Source organism: Anabrus simplex, chromosome 2 (genome assembly GCF_040414725.1).
Source record: "Anabrus simplex isolate iqAnaSimp1 chromosome 2, ASM4041472v1, whole genome shotgun sequence".
Lineage (NCBI taxonomy): Eukaryota > Metazoa > Arthropoda > Insecta > Orthoptera > Tettigoniidae > Anabrus > Anabrus simplex.
In genome coordinates, this window is record NC_090266.1 from 898,870,784 (window position 1) to 898,897,039 (window position 26,256).

A 26,256-nucleotide genomic window follows, 5' to 3' on the forward strand; every position below is an offset into this window, starting at 1 on the left:
TTCACGAAGGCTTAACGGAAGTGTAAAAGAATTCACGATTTTTGAAGGGGGTTTTAAAATTTGCATTACAGTTTTAAACCCCTATTTTCATAGGAAATGAATCAGAATTGAAAATACCGATTTAATTTTTATCCGTTCTGTGACAAGAGACCACCGGCGTTCTAACTCCTCGTTCAGTAATTTAATGATTATTGACATTTTAGCAATATAAATTAGGGCGCGGCTGTGAGCTTGCATCCGGGAGATAGTAGGTTCGAATCCCACTATCGGCAGCCCTGAAAATGGTTTTCCGTGGTTTCCCATTTTCACACCAGGCAAATGCTGGGACTGTACCTTAATTAAGGCCACGGCCGCTTCCTTCCAACTCCTAGGCCTTTCCTATCCCATCGTCGCCATAAGACCTATCTGTGTCGGTGCGACGTAAAGCCCCTAGAAAAAAAATATAAATTAGGCCTATTGAAAATTTACGACTAATACAGCATTGCAACAAAACAACTTGCCACAATACATAAATTAATAGGCCCGTATGCTCTACGATGAAATGCGATCATAGTTTTCAATCGCAGAAAAGATAAAAGGAACAAACGAACTTACCTCCTTACAGCAAGCTTGACAGACTACCCTTCCATCCGCAGTGAAATTGGGATCCCCTGTGATCCACTGCTTCAGCTTGTACGACTTCTATGATCTTGCCGCAAACACACTTCTTCTTCTTCCACTTCACAATCAATCATAACATGTTCTGAACATAAACATTTCGCATCAAAAGGGAGGTACACGGCAAATGAGTTATCCAAAATAGTTCGACGTTCACTGGTTCTCGCATTATGTCTTAGGAGGTTGGAGGGGTAGAAGGCTTCCAGGTCAAATTGTTCCTTGTTTCTCCTGATGGAAATTTCCCTAGAACTAATTCCGGTGACTTCTGAGAATTCCCATTTTTGTTCGTGGAATAAACAGATATTGAGAAGAAAGAAGAAAAATCTGTCGAGCACACTAGCTGCAATATACGGTAATGCACTGGAATAAAACGGGCTTCTTTAAAATACAGTGAAAACGCATCCAATAGGCAATTATACTCCAAATAGGCACAAACCCCTCAAATAGGCATTTATAGGCACATTAAAACCAACCAAATATATTTAAAAGACACTAAAACGGATTTATATATCAAAAGCCTACGTTTTTGAACACAGGAATAAAATAAGAAAATAGGCAAATTCCCATTCTTTAGTAATCAGGTTTGAACTAGAACAGTATGGCCGGTGGAAGGCCTTGAGATATGTGAACACAAGATCGCTAACGCAGTATGTGCTCGAGATGGTGGTGATCCTGCACATTTGGTCACGCATGTTAGGTTTAACCCATCTTTCTTTCTTTCTTTATTTATTTCTTAATCCATATACCCGGTAAGGTTGGATTTTTCCTCGGACTCAGTGTCGTATCCCACCTCTACCACCCCAAGGGCAGTGTCCTAGATTGCGAGACATTGGTTCGTGGGATATTACTTGGGAGGAGGATCAGTACCTCGCCCAGGCGGCCTCACCTGCTATGATGAACAGGGCCTTGAGGGGGGTTCGGAAGATCGGAAGGGATAGACAAGCAAGAGGGAAGGAAGCGGCCGTGGCCTTAACTTAGGTATCATCCCGGCATTCGCCTTGAGGACAAGTGGAAAACCACGAGAAAATTCTTTGAGGGTTGATGGTTTGGGAATCGAACCCACCTCTACCTAGTTGGCCTCCCGAGGCTAAGTGGACCCCGTTCCAGCCCTCGTAACAATTTTCGAATTTCGTGGCAGAGCCGGAAATCAAACTCGGGCCTTCGGGGGTGGCAGCTAATCACACTAACCACTACACAACAGAGGCGGACTCAATTTCTCTTTCAGGGGCATATTTGCAAAGTTCTGCAACAACGGAGTCTTCTCCAGGAGCTCTTTTTTAAGTCTGGCAATGTGACGCTTGATTTCTTTTGTCGGGTGGTCTCGATTCTGGGCGTCTGAGTATGGGTTCTTCGATCTTGATGGAATTTCTGGGTTGATTGCAATTTAGTATGTTTTTAAAGTAGTCGGCGAAAATGGTACAGTTTTTCTCTACTGAGGTCGCCAACGTACCGTCCTTTCGCTGAAAGCATAGCGATGGAGATTTATAGCCCGTAAGTTTCCTTTTGGTCGGTCTATAGTACTCTCTGGTTTCATTGCTCTTAAAGTCTCGGTCGATCTTCTCAATAAGTGACTTTTCATATTTACATTCCTCAGGTCGGATTACTTTAACTGTCTGGGCCCGTTGGGCTTTGCAGTTTTCCCAGTCAGTTTGCGATTTTGTTGAAAAATATTGTTTCCATGCGTCGAGTCTTTCCTTCAGAACTGAAACACATGTATCATTCCAACAGGTGTGTTTCTTGCGTCTTTTGATTTCAGCAACTTCCTTTGCAGCCTCAATCAAGCGGTTTTTTGGACGTTGTTAAAGTCACAGTCGATCGGTCGAGCAATTTCCTGGAACTCCATGACTTTTTGTCGGAGTTTATCATTGTCAAAGCGAATAATATTTATGGGGTCTTGTTGGAGTTTACAGGGACAGGTTTATATTTACTGTAATTATAGACATGTGGTCTGAGGCCAAGTTTACGTCCTATTTGGAACTCTCGTGTGGTTGGGATAGGAGATCACCATGTTGTCTGCTTTCTCGGAAGATGGCGAAAGTGTGTTGACATGATTTGCAAGTTATGGTTTTCGCAAATGGAGAGTGTCGCTGGAATGAAAGCTGACACGGAAGACCGGAGTACCCGGAGTAAAACCTGTCCCACCTCCTCTTTGTCCAGCACAAATCTCACGTGGAGTGACCGGGATTTGAACGATGAAATCCAGTAGTGAGAAGCCGACGCGCTGCCGGCTGAGCTACGGAGGCTCCAATAAAGGTAATCATCACTTACAGAGACTGGCGCGGTTCAGATAGCTCTCAAACGACAGTATGTGAGATTTCTTAAATAGAGAGCTATGTCCCTCTCGTTTGGTTTCCATGTAAAATTGTAAGTCGATTACCAAATAACCGTAAGTTTAAGCCACGCGGGCTTGAGTGGCACAGATGGTATAGCACCGACTTTGTGAGATCAAGTTGGTGGGTTTGTCTCCGGTGCAGTCCAGTTGTATTTCGAGGTGTTCAAATAAACCAGCCTCGTGCCGGTATATTTACCAGTACGTAAAAGAACTCCTGCAGGAGGAATTACCGGCATCTTGCCATCTCCGAAAATCGTAAAATTCAGTTACTGTGGCGTAAAACTTCTTCTTCTTCTTCTTCTTCTGCTTCTTCTAGGACCACGTTACATCTTGTTACATTTGGCAGTTTGGCTTTTTTGAGCCCAGAATTCCCTCATACTCTGTGAGTGGTCCAGCTAGCGTTCTTCTGTCCAGATAGTACCTTGTCTTCTTTTCTGTTGCTTTTCTCGGTTTAGCCCATTGGTCAGTATCCTTTTGCGGAAGAGATCACTTCCTTGCTCTTCATAGACCAGGGCAATGTAGTTTTTATGTTTGGAGTCAAAAAAATGTTTAGTCAGCCTGTTTTCGTCCATTCGTTTGAGATGAGCGTAATATCGTGCCCTTCTCTTACGGATTGTTTCTGTAATTTTCGTTATTTTACTGTACACTTCTTTGTTGGATTTTTTTATAATGGGTGCCATTCTTGTAACTGGTTTTCATCATACTTCTGATGATTTTGCGCTCATTTTTCTGTAGTACTTCGAGGAGTCCTTTGTTAGCATTTAGGTATAGGGTTTCGATTGCACACATAAATACTGGCTTCAGAACAGTCTCAAAATGATGTTGAGTATTTTGAGACAGGCAGTTTTTGTTGTAGATTGTTTGTGTACTGGTTCCCCAAGTGCTTCTTTGTCCAGTCCATTTTTCATTATGACCTCACCCAGGTACTTAAATTTTTCTACCCGTTTGATCTTCCCGTATTTTGTCTTGAGTTTTGCTTGGGCATTTGTGATGTTAGGCATTGCTTCGGTGTTTTTCAAACGATATCTGCAAGGCAATTTGTTTGGCAATTTCTGTTAGAAGGTCTATTTGCACCCTAGCAGTTTCTACATCGTTTGACAGAATGGCGATGTCATCAGCAAACGCTAGACAGTCGATCATGGTCCCCTTAGATTTTGTTCCCATTCTCAGAGGACTAAAATAAGCTTCTAATAATTTTGTTCTCTAGGTCCTAATGATCTTTTCGAGCACGCAGTTGAAAAGTACCGAAAGGAGCGCATCACCAGGTCTGACTCCTGCTTTTACGTCGAAAGAATGTGATAGGCATCCCAGGAACTTTTCTATGGATTTTGTGACAGTCAGGGTGGCTCAAGTTAATGGTAGCAGTTTCAGGTCAACCCCGAATTCGTTGGGGATGTTTAGCAGAATCTCGCGGCCTAACGAGTCGCAGGCCTTGTTGAAGTCCTCAAAGAATGACACGCACTGTTTGGACCCGAGATTACATTGTCTAATAATCGTTATGAGGGTGTGGATCTGTTCAGCAGTTGAACGACCATTCCTGAAGCCCCCATGGTATTCGCCTATTTGATGCTCGACTTGGGCATCTAAAGGCTCCAGGATAGCAACTGAGAGAATTTTGTACGTCACAGGTAGCAGGGATATTCCTCTGTTATTGTTGACGTTTCTTATGCTGCCTTTTTCGTGTAACGGGTGGATCAGCGTAGTTTTCCAGTCTTCGGGCAGGATTTCTTCTTTCCAATTTTTTCTATATGTTTCTGCAAGATTTCAACTGCTCTCTCTTTCTTTCTTCTTTTCTTTCTTTCTTAATCTGTTTACATTCGAGGGTTGGTTTTTCCCTCAGACTCAGCGAGGGATCCCACCTCTACCGCCTCAAGGGCAGTGTCCTGGAACGTGGTACTTTGGGTCGGGGAATACAAGCGGGGAGGATGGCCAGTACCACGCCCAGGGGCCTCACCTGCTATGCTGAACAGGGACCTTGTGGGGGGAATGGAAGGGATAGACAAGTTAGAGGGAAGGAAGCGGCCGTGGCCTCAAGTTAGGTACCATCCCAGCATTTACCTGGAGGAGAAGTGGGAAACCACGGAAAACCACTTCCAGGATGGCTGAGGTGGGAATCGAACCCTCCTCTACTCAGTTGACCTCCCGAGGCTGAGTGCATACCGTTCCAGCCCTCGTACCACTTTTCAGATTTTTGTGGCAGAGTCGGGAATCAAACCCGAGTCTCCGCGGGGTGGCAGCTAATCACACTAACCACTACACAACAGAGGCGGACTTAGTTTGCTCTTTCAGGGCATATTTCCAAAGTTCTGCAACAACGGAGTCTTCTCAAGGCGCTCATTTTTTAAGTCTGGCAATGTGACGCTCTTCCTTTCTTAATCCATTTACCCTCCGGGGTTGATTTTCTTCCCTACCCCGCGAAGGATCACACCTCTACCGCCTCAAGTGCAGTGTGCTGGAGCGTGAGACTTTGGTTTGAGCGGATGAAACTGGAAAGAAGGAAGAGTACCGCGCCCAGGCGGCCTCATCTGCTATGCGGAACAGGAGCCTTGTGGGGGCTGGAAGATTGGAAGCGATAGAAAAGGAAGAGGGAATGAAGGGGTCGTGGCCTCAATATACTGTAGGTATCATCCCGAGACGTGCCTGGAGGAGAAGTAGGAAACCATGGAAAACCACTTCGAAAATGGCTGAGGTGTGAATCGAACACCTTGTCTACTCAGGTGACCTCCCGAGGCTGAGTGTTCCCCGTTCCAGCGCTCGTACACTTTCCAAATTTCGTGGCAGAGCTGGGAATCGAATCCGGGCCTCCGGAGGTCGCAGCTAATCACGCTAACCACTACACCACAGAGGCGGACCATTATTTATTTACTATTGTTATTATTTTAAAGCAACATAAAGCTGCAAGTTTCTTTGGTATTCGAGGTGACTCTCCTCTTTGACGTGAACTCACAGACTTGTAAAGGACAAACAGAAAAAATCATTTCCGTACAGGCCATGAAGACCGCCGGAGAATTGGAACATAAGGCTTTCCACTATCCGTAACCTGGGAACTCACTGGGATAAAGTGGTTAGCTGTACCTTTAACACATTAAGTCAAAATTGTGTAACTTCTGAGAAAAAGAGATCTGAAAGTCTACAGTGCTTCAGTGCAAATATCTGCTCAAAAGAGCAAGAATATGAATAGTTATTTATGTTCAAAATCACGCAAATAGGTTGTTGAGCAGCTGAAATAGCACTGTAGGGCAATGGGAAAATGTAAAAGGATCAAAAACTTATTCAGTGTGTTTTGCTTGTAAATCCACGATAAGTCCGGCGTTGTAGATAGTCTTCCCTCCAGGAATTAAGCCAACAGCATATACTGTATTTTTGGTGTACGATGAATGAACTTCAGAGCTGTGAGCCTCTCCAGAAATTAAAGCCTTGCGGGGATTCGAATCCACGTCCACCTGGGTGAACCAATTACCCATTTACGGCCTCGAACCCGCACTAGCGACGCAATATATTACGGGGACTCACATTCATTTTTTTGCTATTTGTTTTACGTCGCACCGACACAGATAGGTCTTATGGCGACGATGGGATAGGAAAGGCCTCGGAATGGGAAGGAAGCCGCCCTGGCCTTAATTAAGTTACAGCCCCAGCATTTGATAGTGTGAAAATGGGAAAACATGGAAAACCATCTTCAGGGCTGCCGACAGTGGGGTTCGAACCCACTATCTCCCGGATGCAAGCTCACAGCTGCGCGGCCAATTCGCCCGGTGACTCATATCCAAAGGACGTTGAAATTTTATCACGCTGGGAAAAGTTTCATTTTGGATTGCCTTTGTTTATTCTTTCTTCCTTTGTTCTACCTCCCCTTCATTCCTCACTGATTTGCTGTGACTTCGTCATTTTTGTGCAGCTTATCACTGTTAGCATAATCCATTTGTCTTCTCTCGTTCCTCTTTCCCCCTGCGTTTATTTTAATCTCACTTGCTCACTACATCTACTCATTGCACCACTAATACCTGCTATTCACTCCGTTCTGTGCCATTTCATCGCTGTTAATTCTCAGACATTATCGTTGCCCAGACTACCTACTCTCATGTTTTTCATTATCTCCCTAATGTCAATCAGTCATTACTTCGCACGAGCCAGCTTCTCACCAGAACTTCTATCTAGGCTTGCATTGCCTATGTGGTTTTCTTTTTGTCGAGGATCCCTCCATTTATTCCGTCAGACATTCTTGTAAGGAAAGAAGTTAGAACACGGAGTGATCTCAGTACCGCCAGAACTCTTTATGAGATAATATTAGTCTCTCAGATTATTATTAGCATAATACGTCAAGTTGGCTCATGGTGTAGCTCTCGGGCGAAGCTGTCTTTCCATAGACGCATTTTCAACTGTATAGGAGTGAAGGCCGGGTGGAATTAATATATCGATGGCCTAGAACGATACTGTTCTAAGCCCATTTATGTTAAAATATTAGTTATGAATCTCAGCGAATATTCCCTGTCCAGACCTATGCTGTGAATGACAGGAATGGAGGACATCCATTTAAAACACTCGATGTCAACAGAACAGTTCTGAACTGTGTACATATTTCCTATTAATTTCCGGATCATACTCTTACATGTCCAAAAATCACAGTATCAACTTAACGTCATATGCAATATGTCCATTGCCTTATTCTTTCTTTCTTTCTTTCTTTCTTTCTTTCTTTCTTTCTTTCTTTCTTTCTTTTTCTTTCTTTTTTTGTTTCTTTCTTTCTTAATCTGTTTACCCTCCAGGGTTGGTTTTTCCCTCGGACTCAGCGAGGGATCCCAGCTCTACCGCCTCAAGGGCAGTGTCTTGGAGCTTCAGACTCTGGTTCGGGGGTACAACTGTGGAGGATGACCAGTACCTCGCCCAGGCGGCCTCACCTGCTATGCTGAACAGGTGCCTTGCGGGGGATGGGAATATTGGAAGGGATAGACAAGGAAGAGGGAAGGAAGCGACCGTGGCCTTAAGTTAGGTACCATCCCGGCATTTGCCAGGTTTGAAAATGGGAAACCACGGGAAACCATCTTCGGGGCTACCGACAGTGGGATTCGAACCAACTATCTCCCGGATGCGAGCTCACAGCTGCGCGCCCCTAACCGCACGGCTAACTCGCCCGGTAATTTTATTATTATGATAATAAATAAGGTATAAGTTGACTACCCTAAAATGAAATCACTTCTACCGTAAACTGTGTAAATGGGACATGGAACAATATGGTTCTAGACCATCGAGATATTAATACACCTTTCGTTGTCTAAAAGACAGAGCACATTTGTATACTCCTGCCAATTAAAGATCGTGTTTTATTCTTATCCACCTCGAATTAGTTGCCACAGCAAACGAAGTGTAACAGTTGGAGGTAATTGTTCCCCGCCCACTACTTTTTAAACGTCGGGTGTTAGTCTAAGTTTAAAATATACCATGATTGAAGTCGACATGGGAAATCACATCAAGGATGACTGAGTAGGAGATTCTAATGTATGTGTTTTCCGCGTCCAAAGTTACATGGAGACACTGAGCTACCGTGATCCGTTAACAGATAGTTCTACACTAATCGTAAAGGAAATTAATTCTAAGGAACACCTTGCGGCTTCGATAGATATACAGGTAAGTGAAAGAACCACTACAGGGTATCATTTCGACACCTTTGTGTCTCTGAAAACCTTAAAAATACACTGTCATGACAAAAGCCACGGGATAGCAGTACTGAAAGGTAGTAGTCGGTTACAACATAGTGCCGTGACATCTTGGAAGTGGCCGGACCCCTATCAGGATTGATCTGCCATCTGGGGAGTGAGTGTAAACACCTTCTGTGCTAGTCGTGGCAAGGCGTCTTTCAAAAGGAGCATGATGTTGGGAGCCAGTTGGTTGGAACATTCCATTGATGAAGTTTTGCGAACGCTTAACATTCTTCGATCGACGGTGTCAAGTGTCCATCGGGAATACCTCATGGAAGGCGTTACCACCCAGAGTGAGGAGCGCACTGATCGACCACGGATGCTTAATAATCGCCATTAGCGACGTCTGACTAGAATTGTTCGTGGTAACGGACAAGTCACACTGGCTCATATCACATCCGCATCCAAACCAGGAGGTAACAGACGCATATCCAGCAGGTCAGTGCACCGTTCATTAACGTCAATGAGATAAGGGAGCGGAAGATGTACAGTAACCTTGTTAACACCACCACACCGGTTACTGCTTCTCACCTGGGCGCATAACGTTCCCAATTGGACCCTGGTGGACTGACGACATGTAGTTTGATTCGATGAGTCACTGTACCAGTTGTTTCGAACTGATAGTATGGTTCAAACATGGCCCAGGCCTCATGAAGCCGTGGACCCCAGTTGTCAACAAGGCACCACACAGGCTGGTGATTGCTCCGTAATGGTGTGGGGTGTGGTAACGTGGCGTGGGCTAGATCCGCTGATCCACATAAACAGGTCGTTGACCAATGGCTGCTACGTTGAACTGTTTGGTAACCATTTGCCTTTAAAGGACTTCGCTTACCACTACAGGGATGAAATATTCCAGCAGGATGTAGTTGTGGCCGAGATTGCCCTGAATTTGTTCCAGGAGCGTTCTCGAGAGTGTCAACGACTACTGTAGCCACCTCGTTCTCTTGATATGAACCCTGTCGAACAGTTATGGGACGTGGTGGTGAGGTCCATTCAGACTGAAGACGCTGTACTTACAAAATAGCAGGAAGCTGCTGATAGCTATCGAAACTGCATAGATCAGAATCTTTCCTCGGGTGTTTCTTCCACTTATGGAATCTCTCACACGACGAGATGCTGTACTTAGGTGCTTGAGAGGAAGGCTTACACGTTACCAGACCACTAGGATGTAAAATCGAGAACATTAAGTAATTTAAACATTTACAAATTCGTAGTTTTAATTTTAAACAGAAACCGTTAACTCAATCCCGTGCTTCAGGATCACAATCTGTTGGTAATAAGTAAGATAAGAATCGCGAATGGACACAAAAGAGAACTTTGAGCGTTTATTTTATGTGCGACGGAGATCATGGGATGCCATATTTTGTGGGTTCTGTTGAGCTAGTTTACCCTCGAACACACAATGCATAACGCATGTTTGTATACTGACAGATTCTTGTCCTGTCTTGTTCATTTCCAGACTCAGAAATGCTGGAATAACTCTTACGTCCCGCAAACCACAGGGTTCTCCAAGTGTCGGGTGTCATTAGTGGCATATCGTTAAAGAAGTACTCTGTCGATGTCTCAGGATTGCGTCAAAGTAACTTATGAATGGGTATATTTTCTGTTGTAATCCAATCGAGCGATTTGGCCATGAGCTTAGGGTCGTGCAGCTGTTAGTCTACATTCGGGAGATGGTGGATTCAAGCCAGGAAAATGCTGGGACTGTACATTAATACAAATCGCTTTTACTGTATCTACTTTATTAACCGAAAGATTGCGGTGTGTTTTTTACCTTGATTAGGTTGGTCGACTATCTTTATCAGTTAACCAGAGAAAGATAGGAATGTATAATTTGTCTCTCAGTGATCAGAGGAATCTATCACCGCTTTTTAAAATAGTACTGCAAACTGGGATGAGTTACTCTCCATTTTCATTAAGTGAAGAGAATCAGTGGAAGCCAAAGGAATTCCTACATAACTTTTCCATAACATGAGGTGAAGAGTGAACTACTAATATTACAGTAATTGAATAATTATAAAATATTCTTATCCATCATTTATGTAGAGTTTGAAAGAAATATATAGACTATATAATAGCAGAAACAACGCTATTGATTATACCTACCACTTACCACTTGAACGGCTCTCGGGGACGCCCAAGTGCCAGATTTTATCCCTTATGAGTCCTTTTAAGTGACGGTAAATATACCGACACGAGGCTAGAGTTTTTGAACAGCCTCAGGCAGGCCTAAAACAGGATTGTGCCGGGATCGAACCCACGAAATTGGGCTCAGAAGGTAAGCACCTCTAGTCTGTGGTCTGAATCACTCAGTCCGGTGCAATAAATAATGTTTACTTTACTTCAGGCTTCTTTTGGCGGCATTTTGTAAGTGAACATGTTTGTTTCCCTTTTAAGAAAACACTGCCGATAGAAGAATCCATGGAGATATAATGTACAACTTGTACTAGGTCGTGGCGGCCTTGTGGTGTAGGGGTGGAGTTCCTGCCACTCACTCGGAGCTCCTGGATTCCCGGCTTGGTTATGAATTCTTACCTGGATCTGAGGGCTGGTACATTGTCCACTCACGCTACGTTATTACAATTGAGTAGCTATCTAACAGTGAGATACCAACCCCGATATAGAAAGCCAACAATAACAGCCGATAGGATTCGTCGCAATTACCATACGCCACCTCGTAATTTGGAGGCCTTCGGGCTGAGCAGCAGTCTCTTGGTAGGCAAATTTCCATCAGGACTGTAGCACCACGAGGTTTATATTAGATCATTTTCCGATACTGGTACAGGCTGAAGATTGAAATATTGATTTTAAAAGGTGATTAATAATAATAATAATAATAATAATAATTTCGTGTTTATTGCTACCCTGGTTTGGTCCTTATAAAGAGCTGATCCACGATGAGGGTGGGCGCAATCTGCCAATTAAAGAAAACTGCGTGTTATTGTGATAGAAGGTAGTGTTGAGTGTAAGGTATTAATTGCAAGCTGCTGGACACAGCACAAACAGCGAGTCCTCGAGCCAGGAAAATTAATCATTTAAAAATGAAAATCCATGACCTGGTCGGGAATCAAGCCCGGAAATCCCGTTTGGCGATAAAAACCTCATTTGACTGTTTTACTTTTACTGACGTTAGGTGATTACGAACAGGCGCCTTAACCACACATTGAAATTTATTATTCATTTTCATTCGTTTGCCGCGAAATTTGAGTAATTTTATAACCTGAAGGATAGCAGCCTCTCTGTAAAGGACAAGGTTACCCGCTGAGGTCTTTAATGAAGTAATGATGCTCATTTTGCAATGAGAAAAGAAAGTGACGTAAGCAGATTATCTGTGGGATGATTTCCAATTGAGTAATGAAATGTGTAAGTAATCTCCGTACAGGTCATGAAGGCCCTAGGTGGAGTGGTAGGTTAGGGGTCCGTAGCTGTGAGCTTGGATCAGGGAGATAGTGGGTTCAAATTCCACTGTCGGCAGCCCTGAAAATGGCTTTCCGTGGTGTCTTTTTTCACACCTAGCCCTTTCCTATTCCATCGTCGCCATAAGACCTATCTGTGTCGGTGCGACGTAAAGCCACTAGCAAAAAAAAAAAAAAATAGCCCTTGTTAGACTGTGGACCAGTATTCTGAAGAACATTTGCCTCCAAATACATCAGAATACAGATGAAAATGCAGTAACGAGACTGAAATCACGGATTCCTGTCTGGAAGATGGCAAAGGAATTACTTAATTCACATTTTAAACCTGATTGAACATGGATACATGAATGGTCTCAATTACACCCCCCGTCCCACCGCTGGGCCGATGACCTTAGATGTTAGTCCCCTTTAAACAACAAGCATCATCATCATTAATTACACCCCCACGGCATTGTCAACATCCAGGGATCCTGGGTTCAACCTCCCTCGCTCTACCGAGACCACACTTAACAGGTCACGCTGCGGAGTCGGAAGAAGTGTTTCTGCTCTGCATCAGTGGGGCTGCAAAGTAGTATATGATTCGAGGCAGTGTATCGATTCATTGAGTTGTCCGACTGAATCGATTCACAGGAACGGCGAGCTCATGGCACACGATTCAGCTGACTCGCAGCAGACAGTGTTGAGTGGCGCACTCACAGATCACTGACACACACACGGTTCATTATTCGTCACACTGGACACTGGCGGGGAGCAGAACTTCCGCAGCGGGCGAGACATACAGAGCCATAGCACACTGAAGAATCGTACGCTATAATAGACTTCCGCTCTCAGCTCATTTTAAAATAATACCCACTTCCATTCACTGTCCTCTTCGTAAAGGGAGGTTTAAATAGTAGATGGATTTATTTACAGTGTTAAAAAGGTAGTCAGAACATAATTCCGAGGTACTTAGCTAGTAAATAGCTAGGCGATTAGGTTATTCTATTTATTAGTTTAATTAATCAGTATAATACCTTTGTTGGCATTCAAAAATTAATTCAACTCCCCTCTCCAGCCTACCCTATGACTATGAGTCATGCTCTTGACCATTCCAAATTTTCTGTTTTATACTGGGAAGAACCGCTGATTATTCTCTCAGTTCGTATGTCGCATAATTGCACAAGACGTCAAATCACGATATAGAGAGTAACCGAGTCGACTAACGTTCTGGCTTAAATAAATCGGTGTTGGTCGGGCTGTTTGGCTCAGACGGTTGAGGCGCTGGCCTTCTGACCCCAACTTGGCTGGCTCGATGTTAGCTCAGTCCGGTGATATATGAAGGTGCTCAAATACGTCAGCCTCGTGCCGGTAAATTTACTGGTACGTAAAAGAACTCCTGCGGGACAAAATTCTGGCACCTCGGCGCCTCCCAAAACCGAAAAAGTAGTTAGTGTTACGTTAAGCCAATAAAATTAAAAAGATGTTGAATCAGAAAACCAGACGGCTTCTGTACATTTCGGGTAGCCTATGCAAAGTATGACGATTTAAAACATCCCCTCCTGATAGAAAAAGACATACTTTCAAATATGACCTAGCGAGTTGGCCGTGCGGTTAGGGTCAAGTAGCTATGAGCTTGCATTCGGGGCGTGGTAGTTTCGAATGGTTTTAACATTTGTTTTATATTAATATGTAGGCTACATATTGTAAACACAGATATTTTTAAATCTAATTCTCGATATTTAGTGGATTGGTTACTTTCTGATTACTGAAAAATCACACGTCTGTGTAGGAAATTTGAGTTGTGCCGATTATTATTATTATTATTATTATTATTATTATTATTATTATTATTATTATTATTATTATAAACTACGTAAGTTTTGCACTGTAATATTACAGCATAGTACTGCACAAGTACCTACAGTACTTTTCTGCATTTTATTTTTTAAGTTATTTGTTTTTATTATGTACTTACCGTGAATACAATGAAATTTGCATGTTCTTTGAAATCATTTAAGAAAAGCCGAGGCATACAATTGATAGGGTATCTCTGAATCTCTCACCTGGGCGACAGCTCTAAATGCAGATCGGGATGGCTGTGTGTATAGACATTTTTTCAACTAGTTCTATATAGGCTACTTATTTAATGGAGTGATGTGATGTGAAGTGGTAGCTGCAGGTGAAACCGGAATATGAAAGGCAGATGATACATAGTAAAGCAGTTCATACAATGAAGACTAGATGGCAGCAGCGAGCATTGAACATTGTTGCTGCTGTCTTATCAGTACACACTACACAGATGCAATACGAACGGTGGCCCTAATGTGCCGTGAAACGGATCAGTGTACCGATTCAGTAATGTGAAAGGAATCAAATCAATCTATTCACTAAAATGAATTGAATATCGAATCACTACTGGAAGACTCTCCAGCTTGTGACTGTGGTGCTGAAGTGCAAACCATCGTGCGTATTCTGAAGGACTGCCCTCTGCGAGCGTTTGCTGGTTCCGTTGAGGACAAACATAGTGTGACCACTGAGGCACTCTCTTGGTTGGATGAGCTGGACATTCGTCTATAAGAGACTGAAAGCTCCCCACATTAACCTTTTAATGTGGAGTTTATATATATATATATTTAAGGTGTATATAGAGTCAATTGTATCTTTTTTGTGTGTGTCAAGGATGAGTACATGGAGTCGACTGACAACTGTATCATCATACGCTAAATAAATAACAATAATAATAATTTCAAAACTTTATGTATTCTTAGAAGAGAATGTTTTTGAAGTCTTGACAACAGGAAGGGAGTATAAAATTCAGCCTATGGAAGATATTGACCAGTTCCAAATAATCAGAATCTAGAGCTAAGAAGTTCAAGTTTCCTGAAAAAGCGATATACCCGCAGGCATTAAGATACTTAACGTATGGCAATGAATATATTCTATTACCATAAAATTATTTCTATAATAATAATAATAATAATAATAATAATAATAATAATAATAATAATAATAATAATAATAATAATAATAATATTAATAATAATATTTTAAACTATGTTAACTTACAACCCAGAACAACAATTCTCCAGTATGTTAACGTGAAGAAAAGCCTCCAAGAAACGGGCCTATGTTCAGAAGACGCTCACAAACGAGACCTTTCCAAAACAGGCATCGTCACTTCTGGGAATTCCCGAGAGGAAAAATGAGCAACTGGTAAAAAATGGTCGGACAAACTCCGTGCTCGACACAGCGAGCTAACGAAAAACCTCTTGATCGAACGAAAATTGAGTAAATTCCAGAATGTACTATGAAACTTACCGTGATCCCTAGTTCGCCGACGAGCGAATAATAATAATAATAATAATAATAATAATAATAATAATAATAATAATAATAATAATAATAATAATAATACCGGGCGAGTTGGCCGTGCGGTTAGGAGCGCGCAGCAGTGAGCTCGCATCCGGGAGATAGTGAGTTCGAACCCCACTGTCGGCAGCCCTGAAAATTGTTTTCCGTGGTGCCCCATTTTCACACCAGGCTAATCATGGGGTTGTACCTTAATTAAGGCCACGGCCACTCACATCCCACTCCTAAACATTTTCTCTCGCCATAAGACCTACCTGTGTCGGTGCGACGTAAAGCCAAATGTAATAATAATAATAATAATAATAATAATAATAATAATAATAATAATAATAATAAAACATGTTATGGGTTTTACGTCCTACTGAATGCTTTCACGGCCTTCGAAACCGCAGAGGAGCCTGAAATATGTCCCATAGGAGTTACTTTACGTGCCAGTATGTCTACCGACACGAGGCTGTTATATATGAGCACCTTTAAATACCACCTCACTGATCCAAATATGAACACCACTTTGAACTCAGAAGGCCAGCGCTCTACCCTTGAACCACTTAGCCCGGCACTATATTGTTAAGGAGCGTCATCAGAAAAATCAGGAATAACATCAGATACAAGTCTTATTTGACAACAAAGAACGAAACGGCATGGCCAGCATATTTAATATATAATTTTTATTCAAATGTGGCTCACGTGAGTGGGTTAGTATATTTATTGCCCAGCGTCAGTACGGGTGAAACCTGAAGAGAAAATATACTGAATTGTATAGTGTAGTCCACCAGGAACTAGATGTTGTTTTCTGATTTATGGTATAATGGGAATGATGAACTCCAAACTGCCGATTCAATACTGATAACATTATTGATAGCTTTTCAACTAGAAAGAATGTGTTCGAAAGCCAATATCATTACTTTCCAGACCACTGTCCGTTGATAGTTTCACTGAGTGGACAATGGCTCGTTGAGGCGAAGAACAACCCTCATTGCTAACATCTCCTGTGCTGGAAACTTGGGAAGTATTGGGTCTTATTCACCACATTCACCATTAGTGAGCCACTTGTTCACATTTCAAGATCATGCTCGGAAACCTAACACATTTCAGTTTATAATGTGCAATACCTGAATCTTAAATGACGGAAGAAGAGATAATAAGCCAACCTGTCAATGACAAAGATCTTAACCAGAGTGTCGATTACGCTCTTCTTACAAAGCTTTCGTATATTGAAGCACAATGTGATGAAGTCAGAGGTTAAGGACACAGAATTCACTGTTCGTTACTCAATGATACAGACAAGAGAGCTACCAAATCAATTACTCAGTTTTTAAGCCAAAATTGTACGAAAACAGAAATTCAGGTTTTTACCCTACGAGTTACCCCATTCCTTGGGGCATATGGTGATATTTTTTTTTGTGTACGGCCATTTTTAAATGTCCTGTTGAGGCATTTAAATGACACAAGCATATCCTTTCGAAAGGCCACGCCAACTGCATTGATGGATCCTTCGGAATGTCAATGTATTTCCGCTGTTAAATTCCCACCTATTCCTGAAATACTGGTCTGTGCTGCCATCTGTACAAAGTTTCCATGGTTACATGCACAGAAAAACATTAGACATAGTCAAATTTAAATATTTTACACGTGACAATTTTGTGCAGAGATGCTGTTCTGACATTCATGTTTATTATAAACTGAAGACTAATTACTGTTGATATTTTGGGTGTTATTAGTTTAAAATAATGTTTATTTATCAATGAGTACTGGTCGTCTTTAACTCTAACAGGAAACATGTGACGAAGTTTATATTCAGTCGTGCGTTGATATGTTAGTTCAACTCGTGGCGCTTCTATAAGAAAGCGACAGCGAAGGACGAAACACCACAGAGTCATGATAAAATGCATGTTAAGTTGACCCCAAGTTGGTTGAAAAATGAATGCCCTTGTATTTGTGACTAGCAAATGATGGAGTCTTTAAAAAGTGTGCAAGTAGCAATACTCAGAACCTAAATGAGAGCTTACACTCTATGATTTGGAAACAGTGCCCTAAGCAAACCTTTGTTTCCAAATTCAGAGTTGATATGGCAGTTGTGAATGCTGTAGGGGAATTCAGTATGGGTGCACTTGCCCATAATAAACTCAAGATGGCAAATGAAGGAAGAGAATTGTGTGGCACTTCGTACAGGGTATATGTGAAGCGTGACAGTTCAAGGAAGAGGAAAAGTGCCACCAAAGATAAAGTGGGGAGAAAAACTGCAAGAAAGAAGAGTAGAATGCAAATAAACTAATGATGAGGAGAATAAAAACGCCAAGGAATGAGAAATGAATGGTGCTGGGAAGTTTCGATGCAGCTAGTGTAAGATAAAGTAAATTCTTTTACAAAATTAGCTTTTTCTCAAAACTTTATTTTTCAGTATACAAAATGTTCTAAGTGCAATAGTTTATAGCTGATTATATTTAAACTTGGCACGCCTATATTACCATGTGAGATGCATAAAAGTTGGCATCTATTTAAAAAATAATGATATCTCACACACATATCTTCAGTCAAATAAGACAATTGGAGAATTTCTAAAAAAATGCAAATAGGTGAGAGAAAAAGTACTTTAATAATATTACTAATTTCATTTTTCTAATAATAATAATAATAATAATAATAATAATAATAATAATAATAATAATAATAATACCAAGAATTATTCAGATACCCTAAGAACTATCACAGAAATGTTTCAAATAACAAACTCAAAAATGACATGTAAGGGATGGTTTAAAATTAGACAAACTATTTCTCTGAAATCTGCTATAAATCAGAAACTATTGTACCAAATTGTTCCAGATTATAGAATAATCAATTTGGGCATTATAAATGAACTCACAAAATTTTGGTGAATATCGGATGAAAATGGCAAGACTTAGAAAACACAGTAGTGTCCCCCCTTAACTTGCTTAAATGACTATGGGCCAGTCGACTTTCAGAAGAAATATACACACTAGGTAGGTACGTACTTAACCCATAATTCTACCTTGCTAAAAGTTTCAACTAGAAGATGAAGTACATCCAAATTTTATTGCAATTCATCTCGTGTTCTGTGGCGTGACAACTCACAGCGGGAAGCGGCCCCAATTCGAACGAGGACGGAACGTTTCGGAAGACCTCGGGTAATTAATAATGAAATTCTGGATAATAAACTTAATTGCGAGAGATTTCGGCACTGTCATTAACAAAGAAATAAGGAATCAACAATTTTGGGAAATATCTCATAAAGCTTAAGTCCACAGGGTGGAAATGTATTTAATTAGGCCTGGAGAGAAGTTGGCATCCACAGTGGCAGAGTAGTGCACACGTGTCAAGGACATGAAGTCAAAATGCGCGGGAACCCGCCTGCACGAAATTAATTAATTAAACCCGTAAAAAAAACAGGAAAAATCAGCAAACAACACCATCATGACTGGCAAAATAGGTAGAATATCTGGGGTGAGTCTCGAAGAAGTCGGTCCAGTGGTCATCAATTGGAATGATTGCACCACAGTAGATAGCGTCATGCAGAGCGTCCCTTCTGCATACACAGATACCTCCTCCTCAGGCAAGAGCGTCAGTCAACATACAATTGTCGGAGAGTGTGAATCTACGTCAGGCGACACCAAGGAGGCTTAATGTAGGCGAAATAGACTTGTAGAATCTCTAAAGCCAGTTGCCTTGAGGGAGGAGTATATTACGAAGTGGTAAATGGTGAACGGAGACAAATGAGACATTGAAACATTGTATTCAAGATACCCATCACGGTCGGGGAAGAAAATCATAAATAATTGTACGATTCCTGAGCTCCTCATAGGGAGACAGCAGATTCATAGATAGCTGTAGTGAATTACTGCAGACGATGTTATTTTTGGTAATCTGTAAGGGAGGATTGTAGTCTGGCGGAGATAAACTTGTGTCTCACGGTCAGGCATACCTGCGAAATATCTGAATAGGAAGGAGTTGGGAGGTCTCCGCAAACTGTATTATTTGAGTTCCAGACACGAAGCTGAGTGGTTTAACTATTGTATAAGCAGACAGAATACAATGTACTATAAAGTGTTAGATTTTAAAAAACATTTATGTGTGTTGCTTCAAACCGAGTGCAGAATGTGTGTATTTATAAGGTAGTGTCTAACCGAAGAATGTGTTCTGCAATTATGAGAGGCTAAGTCCGAGGTGGCTGGTATAAAATGAAGCAGAGATAGCACCATGCCAACGACGAAATTACAGATCTTTCAAATTTAAATATCATGATTTGTAGTTAGAAATGTAAATGCTTGTCCTCTTAAATGAAATAATTCATTAATAAATCATAACATCGCGTTGTATATGTGGCGTGTGCTAATTGAAGTGTTGCGACGACGATGACGTGACTTGTCGTTATTCTAGTGTGGAGGCGAATTGTCTATTATTTATGTCAGAGCGCGAGACATAAAATGTGTTTAAATTTCTTAAAAAAATTCAGAGTGAAGATAAATATTGCAAAGAAAATCAATTAAATAATGTTAGGGCCGGTAAAAGTTACAATAATGATAACGGTAACATAACAGTTATGAGTGTGATAAAGTCAAATATCAAATTATACAATAATAATAATAATAATAATAATAATAATAATAATAATAATAATAATAATAATAATAATAATAATAATACCGAGCTCGATAGCTGCAGTCGCTTAAGTGCGGCCAGTATCCAGTAATCGGAAGATAGTGGGTTCGAGCCCCACTGTCGGCAGCCCTGAAAATGGTTTACCGTGGTTTCCCATTTTCACACCAGGCAAATGCCGGGGCTGTACATTAATTAAGGCCACGGCCACTTCCTTCCACTTCCTAGACCTTTCCTATCCCATCGTCGCCATAAGATATATCTGTGTCGTTGCGACGTTAAGAAAAATGGCAAAAAAATTAATAATAATAATAATAATAATAATATTCACGTCAGGATAGAATTGAGATGATAAATTATGTGTTCACTAGTAATGTCAAGCGAGATTTGCGGTTTATATCGAAATCCAGTTAAGAAAATCATAAGTCGGAATTTTTGGGAAACTGAAATATTGTGACACCGTGTATTTATGATACACAAAATCACAGTTTGCTATTTATCTCCTGAGGTCAGGAATAATTTCGAGAAGTTAATCGTGAGATCCTTATAAAGTTGTTTGGTCATGGGTTTGCTTGTAATTTAAAAAAATGTCAAGCAAGAAGGAAGTGGATTGTAATGGAAATGAAATATTATGAGAATAGTTAGGAAGGCAGAGTAAGCCTGTATTTTATGAGTGCTGAAGAATCGGCAGAATGCTGAGGATAACAGGATCTGTATTTCGACAGAGAAGAATTTTTGTGACAAGGTGTATAGGTTGAAGTGTAGTATTTCTGAGAGAGGCTGTACGAGATGAACGATGTGCATTTTGTGATAGCTAACCCCACGAACAAAATACATTCTGACACACGGTAAGGATAGTAATTATTGTAAATTGAATTATATTCTGTATCTTTACGAGACGAAAATATCGCTGACTGGAAACATTGCGGGTGTGAAAAATGAATTTTATTAGACTGAGACTTTAGCTTGCGTAGATCGATGGGAAGTTACTTCACTGGACAGTTCACGAAGATACATGTTTGGAGTGTTGATATGGTAGGTCAGCTGAAGCCTCACGCTCGAGTTACATCGTGAATATCGTGATGGTAGTGATTATTGTTTTAAGTCATATTACGTAATATCAAGTGAGAGGTAAGTTTATTTTTATTTAGCGAACTTCATTGCATGTGTTGAGGTTGTACTGATGATTAGATTAAACTATTCGAACATATTGTTTAATTTCGTTTTTCACTCTATTCGCCGGGCTGAGTGGCTCAGACGGTTAAGGCGCTGGCCTTCTGACCCCAACTTGGCAGGTTCGATCCTGGCTCAGTCCGGTGGTATTTGAAGGTGCTCAAATACGTCAGCCTCGTGTCGGTAGATTTACTGGCACGCAAAAAGAACTCCTGCGGGACTAAATTCCGGCAACTCGGCGTCTCCTAAACACGTAAAAGAGTAGTTAGTGGGACGTAAAACAAATTACAATAACATTATTATTATTACTCTTTATCGTAGGGAAATGACACAGTAATATTTCCAGTTTCGAGTTCAATTTGTAGCGAATTTCACTTCATGTGTTAGAGTTTCAACGAATATCAGATTTAAATATCCGGATATTGTGTTAATAGTTTATATTTCGCCTAGCAGTATGAATGATATGTAGATTCCATAACGTTGGCTCAACGATAGATTTAGGATACCGTGTGTATTATATAATTTAAGGATGAGTAGACATTGTAACGTTTTCTCAACGGCAGGATTAGGGCATCGTCTGTACATAGCCAAGTCATAAGTTAGGCATAATTTGCGAATCGACTTGAACGATGTTAATATTTGCGGCAGTGGATTCGAATATGAAAGGTATTTAGCAGGTACTATTGAGGCCATGTTTCGGCATAATTCATAACAGCGTTGCATCCGTAGCGGCATGAATGTAACGGTTGTCTCACGTGGAAACGTGGCTAATGGAGACTGATCACTACTACTTAGCTGCATGTGTTCAAGTTCGATGAACTTTCGTTTCCTAATTGCTTGTCATTATTCTAACAATTATTGTTCGGGTTTCCGAAATATTAGGATAATACCGTGTGTTGACACTTAGTTGATTTTTGTAGGATTTTCTCTACGAATGCGGTTTCGATTCGTCAGCTGTTAATTTAATTTATATTCAATATTCGATATTCGCATTATTTATGTGATCCGTTGATCTACCGATCACTTGTAGTTTAGTATAATGGGACAAGTGAAAGTAGACATATTTGTAATGGTAGCCGTAGTTATAGAAAATTGGAAATATTTCCTTTCGTTTGTTTATATTGTGGACTTTTATTTTAACGAATTTAACGACTTAATTGTTTCATAACCTGAAAGTGTGTTTAGAAAGATAATTTTCATGTGACTTATCGCTTTTCTTTAACTTGTGTTGGGCATTTCTTCCAAATGCGTAATGAATTAAATGTGAATCTGGAATTCTACTTGTTGAAGGTCAGATTTTAGACGGGTAGTGTGGATTAACTCTCAGTTATCCTTTGGATCAATGGTGCCCGATTTTTAGGTTTTATTCTCGTTTTCTAGTTTTTGCTGCCCACGAATTTTACACTACGTTTTCATTCTTTGAAAGTCAATAATAAACCATGTCAATAAAAACTTTACCACGCACGTTATGATTTGTGACTGCGTTTAAACATGTTGTGAAAATATTAAGTGACTTTTCTTGCCTGTTTAATAAATAAATTATCGTGTTTTACATTGAATAAATATTTTAGAAAGCAGATATTTGCTCCTCATTTGAAGTAGGAATGCTCTCCTCTGAACCCTATCGTTTGGTCGATGAAGTGACAGAAAAAAAAAACTCGCAACGACCCCAAGACACAAGAGTACTATATTAATCTACTGAAGCAGTCGAGGCAGACGACCAACGATGGAACGATATGTTCAAGGGTTCGATACACACATACATACATGCATGCACACATACATGTGGAGTGAATGGAAATTGTATTAACACATTTATAGTTACGTAGTAGTAATTAGTAATTAGTAATTAGATATAAAATACATTCCAAATCTACTAACGACCACAGGTTAAGGTGTCATGATGTCACAAGGCACATATGGGAATTTTTATTGCACTGAGGAAGCTGAGAATGATCACGATCACATTGCACAGTGTTACGGCACATCGAGTGGAGAAATAGAATATCGTATGTCTACCCAATTAACATGAAAAGCTGCACTGCGTAATGTTCAAAACAGATAAACCACAACTTCAGTGATATTCAGTTTAGTGCATCAATCGTCAATGTTCTGCTTTTAACTCTGCTGCCCAGGTGACGGATTCTTTATCAATTGTTTACCTAGTTTATTTTTAAATGATTTCAAAGAACATGCAAGTGAATTATTCCGGTCCCTAATTCTTCCTATAAATGCATATTTTCCCCAGTTTGTCTTCTTATATTATGTTCATGTTTCCTATAATCTTTCCTATAACCTCCACTTACGCTTATTTGTCTACTAATACCATTCCTATCTCTCTACTGGAAACTAGGAACTTTCCACTTAGTCGAGTAGCTCGTCTCCTTTACTTCAAATTCTTCCTAGCCCAAAGTTCGTAACATTTTCATAACACTGTTCTTTGTCCAAAATCACCCAAAATATATCGTGCTGCTTTCCTTTGGATCTTTCCCAGTACTTTTTATCAAGTAATCCTGGTGTGGGCACCATACACCGGAATCATACTCTAATTGGGGTCGTATCAGTGAGGTATACGAACTCTCCTTTACATGCTTACTACAGCCCCCTCACCCTCATAATTTTCTTTACAGTTTGTTTTACGTCGCACCGACATAGGATAGGAAAGGGCTAGGAATGGGAAGGAAGCGGCTGTGGCCTTAATTAAGGTACAGCCCAGAATTTTCCTGGTGTGAAAATGAGAAACCTCGTAAAACCACTTCAGTGCTGCCGACAGTGGGGTTCGAACCCACTATCCCCCGGATGCAAGCTCACAGCTGCGCGCTCCTAACCTCACAGCAAAATCACCCAGCCACACCTTCATAACCACATCAAGAGGTCTGTAACCTTTATTTAAATCTTATTTTGTAACTATTGAATTTTTCAGTCTGCCGAACCTAATTTTGAATAATTATAGTTTGAAGCTATCCGAAAAAGAAAACTTATGATAACAGAATTATACCTGAAAAAATACAATTTAATTAAAATAGAATTACATCTTACGTTCATGAAAGAAAATCATCAGATTTTATCAACTCACACTCAAATATATTTAGGAATATGTAAACATTAAGTTTATTTCTATAAAAATTCTTAAAAATCTATATTTTGTAACTAGCGAGGAAATAGCATGCAAACGAACATCGTTCTTAGTTATAACTAGCTGATGTACCCGTGTTTCGCTACGGAATTTTATATTGTATACAGAATTCTGGGTTAGGTAGTGTACGCGTTGTGAGCAAGATTGTATTAAATTGCATAGCTCTTAACTTTACCCTAGAAACGCGACGGGGAAGTCACAATCACTCTCCACCTGCAATTTTAAATCCTCAGAAAGACTGACTTCGTGGTTTTCCCAACTGAAATGAACATACGTCATTACAATGATGTCAATAGTAATGGCGCAATTAAATGCAATGCCTTCATGTGAAATACTCGATAGAATGAAATACCACACGTTTTCTCACGTTTAACGAACAGGACTACGCTGCCGATCTAACAGTCCAAAGTTCCAGAGCTGGAATGATCAAAGCCGCAGACAGCCGTGATCCGTGAACACTCTTCGTCTTTTATCGGCGGGGAGGGGTCGAATAGTGGAGACTCCCAGGACAAAAACTATGCCCTTTTACTAATCTGATTCCCAGGAGTACCCGAAGAGTCGGAAAATGTTAATTCACTACACTGGCGGCGGAAAATCTATCTGACTTGGAGGCAAAATTTTCCTCACTGTCAGAGAAGAAACCCCCTCTTCACTGCTAATTTTGAATAAAATGAATATATAATTTAATAAAAGTGAAGAAGAAGAAGAAGAAGAAGATTTTCTTAAGAAACGCCTCTTTTCAGGGTTGAATTTTGAGTTATTTAGTGAATTGTGGTGCTATAGTTTGGAATAGGCTTAAATTGTTATTCTAGACCAGGCCATACTACCACTACTACTAAGTATACTTCTGCCTTAAGTGTGCACACTGCTCATTCAAAACAGCGCGTCAGAGTAGGGATCACATAGCTGGATTACTACGATGACCAATGTGTTACGTACCGGCAGTATCAGAATATGTATGAACCAGAGGAATGGCATGCTAAAGATAAAGTTTTCTAACTCCCCAGCCATTTCCCGCCGATATTGTCAGACTGTTATACTCGGTACGCAGCAGTAGTCCCATCTATCGGAGTTGAGAGGCAGCATAAGAGACAAAGAACTTCACAACAAACCATGGTCAAAGTAATGTTATTGTTGATCAATATTATGCGCTTTTGATATTGTTGGCCTTCACATTTAGTTTTCTTCCGACTCTGAAATGCCACTCTTACCATAAGCGGTACGGTAGAACTGAATAAAACATAAATGATCGGAAATTGCATTCTCTATAACTTTTGTTATGTAATAATTTTCGATACAGACGTATTTAAAAATTACATTTTGAGGGCCTTCCCCTAAACTATAATTTCATCCAGGGTGAATACATTTTTTATAGCTTAGACTGTTGTTTCTTATTCCCCGACTCTATATACCGATTTCCATTAAAATCTGTTAACCAATATTCTGTGACTGAGGTATGAGTGATGCTAGTAATACCATTCCTTATGCAGCCAGTCCCTGTTATGAATGGTGTGAAAATATCGCTCATAGGGTCGGTTGGTGCCAGCATTTCAGTGGGCTTCGCATACTGATATGTAATAGCAACTGCTGGCTCGGTGAGGAAAGCAACGGGAAACTACCTCACTCCTCATTTCCCTAGTACGCCTCTTCAGTGACGCCTAGGCTGTTTATGACAGCTGTTGGCGGAGCTGCAGAGGATCAAACCAGCCTTCGGGCTGAATACCCAACATACAACATAACCAATTTTCTCGTAGCTCGGCGTTGATATGGACTTAGCAACAAAATTACAAATTCATGAATATCTGTGTTATCATAGCAGGTACGGTATAAATGCATAAGACATAACTGGTCGGAAATTTAATTCTATATAACTTAAGTTAT